This window comes from Pterocles gutturalis, unplaced genomic scaffold, assembly GCF_000699245.1.
Source record: "Pterocles gutturalis isolate BGI_N339 unplaced genomic scaffold, ASM69924v1 scaffold2598, whole genome shotgun sequence".
In the NCBI taxonomy this organism is placed as follows: Eukaryota; Metazoa; Chordata; class Aves; order Pterocliformes; family Pteroclidae; genus Pterocles; species Pterocles gutturalis.
The window spans coordinates 94,536-99,791 of NW_010125228.1; positions in this window are offsets into that span (position 1 = coordinate 94,536).

Sequence of the window (5,256 nt, forward strand, 5' to 3'; positions counted from 1 at the left end):
GCGATCGGACACCACTGTGTTCATCTTGTTTGTAAGCTCACAGAACATCCACAGAGGCTTCAGCGAACCACAATGAGTTTGAACAAAATCTGTAAAAATACAGACTTGGCTAGTGTCTAAAATGTCATCCCAGTTTTTTGATAAAATTCATATTGGCAGTCAGCCAGATGCAGATAAATACAAACCCAAACACATTCCAAAAATTCTCTGTCCAAGCTGAAGAACAGTATAATCTCAAGCTAGCAAGAATCCCACCCGTAATCTTTCTGGAAGTTAACATCAGATATAATCAGCAGCACAAGCTCACAAATGCTATTTGTCAGAGAAGTCTCTCCACAGGTAGATACTGCTCAGCTTCAGACGTTCGAAGCAAAGTACGTCTGAAATGCCTCTTGGACTTACATCTTTAGTAACTGTTGAATAGTAGCAGTAATAAACAAAGACATTATATTGTATATATATTGAAATAAATTTTCTTCTGAACATTTTTTTTTCTTCTGAAAATGCCCTCATTTCTTCCAAGAATATTATTTTAAGCAATCCTGGTATCTCTGGGTCATGGGAGAGATAAAAAACATGTGTGCGAATATGAGCTTCTCAACAGCATGGGAAGCTGTTGGCTTGGACCCAACGTCTTGCGTATTCAAGGTAAGTTCAATGCCAGTTACCCAAGTTGCTATTTAGAAGACTGTGAGCTTCATAATTGTTACTTATCATTTTAAAGAAAATGCTAGGACTTTAATTTTTTCTCATTTTTTTTTTATTAAAAAAAAAAAGGAAGAAAATGTTATTTCTACCATGAGTTGTTTATTTCTGTAAATTATTCGAAGGGAGATGATTGCAAATTGCTAACTGGTATTGGGGTACGATTGATATCTGTCAACAGGCAGAACTTCTTTTAAATAAAAAAAACAAACTTAAATATCTATTTTATATACAAATTGCAAGCTTGAAGGATTCTTTTGATGAGAACTACTTGGTAGCGTGAAGCACAAGAGTATGAGAAAAATATCTGAGGTCTTAGAAATCCAGCGCTATTTTTACAATACCTTGTCAAAAGTGACTGTTTTCTTTTTCAGCACACACTATTTTTTTTTTTCAAATTTATATTTAGCATGCAGACATAAGTGGGCATAAGTCCCAGGTTTTACGTTGCAGGGGGAGGTGGTGGTGGCCGGTGTGGGAGGCCATGAACCGCCCGGCAATGGTCACAGCTGCTTCCAGCTGGCTCTGAAACAAGTGCTGTCCACAGCCAGAAAACCCATCCCTGAGCAAAACTTTGGTCCAACCCAGAAGCGCCCAGTGCTGTTACTCAAACACATTTCGGAAGGCCAATGGCAGCTGCTGGGGTCTGGAGGTGCTGTTGGAGCAGGAGATGCTCTGTGCTGAAGGGCATGGACACCCCTGAGGGACTGCGGTTCGCCGTTGCACTGGAGGGGTTTTGGTGGGTTTAACGCAATCCACGTTAGAAAGAAGGAAGATAGAGACTGAGGATGGAGGAGGATGGAGGTTTGTGTTAAGGATTTTTCTGTGTGTGTGCGTGTTCCTTTTCTCAATACCAGCCTTGGTAGGAAGGGGTTGGTGTTTGCTGGCACTCCAGCACAACTCCCCAAATCCGGACTGCTCAGCCTACAACAGCGCAGGTTGAAGCAGGCTGGCAGAGCTGAGAGTTCTGAGGTCCCAATCTCATATGTAAAATTCTTCTTTATGTATGTATTTGTTTTGCAATATTCCTGAAGACTTTTTTTCAAATTTGTTGAGTCCTTGTAGGAAATGCTGAAGGCAGTCTATTTAGAAAAGTCAGTGCCCATCAGATGAAAGGTGATTCATAAACCTCTGGCTTGGGGTGTTGTGCCAGCCTGGGAGAGCTTTCGGGACTACTCCTGCAGTGCATGGTCTCTTGCTTAGGATCAGAGGAAGTGAAATACATCTCAAAAAGTATGTAGGAGGAGAAAAAAGGCAGGTTGCACTGACACTGTGCTCGTATAGAGAGAATCATGGCAGAATGTTCTAGTCACATCTCAGATTAAATGAACACAACTGCAGTTCTGATTTAAAGTCTCCATACCCTCAGATACTTGGCATGAGAAGTAGTGCCAAGCTGAGGGAACTGCTAACAACATTCAGGTTAGAGAAGTAGTAAAAAAGTCCTGAAGATATTAGAAATTCAGACAAGACAACATGTTTGGTTTTTTTTTTTTTTTATTTTGAAAAAAAGTAAAGCTGCCTTTATAAGGAGGCAGTAAAGGAAATGAACTGTGTTGCGTTTGTTGGCAGCTTAACATTTATTTTGGTTCTTTGCTTCCTTGAAATTGTATCAGAGGTTGTGTATAGTTCCAGGTAATATACTGTCTAAAATGATGCATTTGGCAAGAGTGCTGCAGAAACAAATAAGTTTTGATCTCTGATTGGAAATGTAACAGCAGCACTTAAAAAAACCCCAAAAAACGAATGGAAGTGCTTTTAATAAGGAACTCATTTAGTGGTTCCATTTCATTGTCTCATACTTTGTGTCAAGTGGTAGCTAGTAATATTTTTTGCAGACAGTAATGGAGACCTAGAATAGAAACAGATGCTTCGCTTGACCAAAACCGGTGTTTCCAAATGCCCTTGTGTTGCAGGATCTCTGACGTCACCCTTCTGTCTCCTTGGTAGGAGTCAGTTCAAACCCATTTCACCTGCAAGCCCGGGTTCTGGAGGGGCCTTGGCTGAGCGTGCTGTCCTGAGGCACGCAGAGCCGCGGCAGCCCGGACCAGCGCTGCTGCCCTGGGCGAGCAGTCGCCTCAACAGACCAGCCAGTGCTGCAGGTTTTGCTGGCTCAGCCAGCAGGACTCACTGCACCCCGCAGCAGCTGTGGGGCATTGCTGTGTTCATCCTCTTCTCCAGAATAAGTCACTGCAATGAGCGCTGAGGGCACAGTGCTCCGCAAGGAGAGCCGTTTGCACAGAGCCGGCGTTTTATTTAACGGTCCACATTAGAAAGCGGTTAGAGAGAGGTGTGTAGTTAGAGGGAAACATACGAGGGTAAGTGGTTTTCCCATCAAGAATATTTTCACAATTGGCTTTCTTCCTCAGCTCTGTGGGGGAGGTTTAGCAGAAAACAGAGGCCCAGAGACCCGTGTGGCTGTGTCCCAAGCATTGTTCTCTAGCGCTCCTTCAATCACTCACTCAACCTCAGTTTGGTTAGATGTCATTCTGACCAAAAACTAGTGAAATACAGAAGTTTCTCTTCTTGATGTTGAGAAACAGTAACACCACGTGAGTGGTGCAGCCGTTCTCTTGCCTTCTGATGCTTCTGTTGGGAGACCTTCAGAGATCCTGAGCCCAGTGCCTGTGAGGCAGAGACACAGAGAATCAGAGAATCACAGAATCATTCAGGTTGGAAAAGACCTCAAGGATCATCAAGTCCAACCGTCAACCCAACACCACCCACCCCACTAACTCATGTCCCCAAGCACCACATCCACACGTTCAACTCCAGCAGAACTGTCCACGAATGCCCATAAATACAGGACACTTTGCTGTCAGGCACTTGCAAACAGAAAGGACAGAGACAAAATTGTCCCCAATGCTAAAACAAATGAAAGCATCAGTGGCAGAAATATCTTCAGGAAAAAAAGCCCAAACAAACCTCCGTTCATGCTGCTGTCTGCCCACACAGTGATAAACTGGGGTGCATCCTTGCATGGCTGTGAAGAGGAAGCGGATGGTCATCAAGATGCCCCAGACAGTACTTTGCATAACTGACTTTCCAGCTCCCTCCTTCGTGAGATCCAGAGTTCTGGACAGGATGAGACTTCCCAAAGCACTCAGGTGTGTCTGAGCAGGCTGCCGCTCGGCGCGAGTGCTGCGCACCCTGTGGAGGAGGAGTTCAGCCTCTCTGGGAGTGCTGCAGAGGGAATCCTCTCTTCTGTTTCTTCTTGCACAGGAGACATCAAAATTCCCCTCTGCTGGATATCAGCTGCTGAATAAAGCTGGGATCCTTCCTTGGGATTAATGCCACATATTCAAGCAGCTGCCAAGTTAGAAGAATTCAAAATTTTAAAAAATTTCAGTTTCTGCATGAAATCCTCAATCACAGCTCATGTTTATTGCCTTAATGCATTTTCCCTGACTTCTTCTCTGCTCATAAAATCCTCCTACCCCATGCTGTCCTTTAATTCAAGCTCTCTGCACAGAACAAGTGGAAATATTCAAGCATTGCACAACAAAAATATTTACAAGAGCAGAAGATACCAACAGCGTAACTAAAACAACAGGAAAGATGTATTAGCTCAAAGATGCATTAATAAATTTAGTGTTTAGTGAAGGTGAACCTTCAAGGGGTAAATGTTTAAGCCACAGAGATGGTTCAAATCATGTCAAACTCTGAGGAGTGTTTTGCTGAACAGAGTTCTGCAATGCGAGTGCTAAAATTTGCATTAAACTTGCCGGTGACTGTGTATCATAGAACTGAATAGAAGCCAAAGAAGATGTTTTGCTTTGTTGTGTAAATTGGAAGCCGAAGCAGTGCTCAGGGCTTGGCTGTTGTTTGCCCTCCGTGCCTGTAGTAAATGCTGCCAAGTGAATAGCAGCACTTCATTTCTTTCGGGTTTGTCCAGGACTTTCTGGACAAGACCCTTGGAAGAAAAGCCACCTCAGAGGAGAAGGAGGGAACAGCATTCCAAAACGCTGAGCAGAAACATCTTCATCCTTGTTAGCATGAAAGCCAAGAGCAGCCCGGCAGGTTCTTGGGCTTTGTGTCATTGTCCTTCGCAACTGCACAAACACAGCCCATGGCAAGAGGGGGATTGTCACCCAGACAGAGGCTGAAAGAAAACCGAAAAAGGAACAGAGGCTTCAGCTTCACCCCTGCAGAAGGCCACAGACTGTCCGGGGACTTTGGTGGATTTTTGTTAAAATTCAACAGTATTCCATTGCTGAAAGAGTTGTTTGAAAAGTTTAATATTTTACGATTATGTTCCAGTTTGAGCAAGCAGGTTTCCATACAGTGTGTTCCTCACATATAGCCATCTCTGCTTAGGGGGGAATCAAAAGCACTCGGATTTTTTGGCTACATGGGATTCCTTCTTCCTTAGTGTCAAGCCTATGAAAAATACTGCTATATCCATCTATCCTACAACACTCTTAATTAGAAACATATTATCTTTGAATAAGATAGTATCATCTACTCATTAATAGCTCCATTGTTTTTCTGACCGTGGCACAAAAGGAGAAAATGTTCCACTGCCTTGCCTAAATTTCCAGTGGAAAGCTC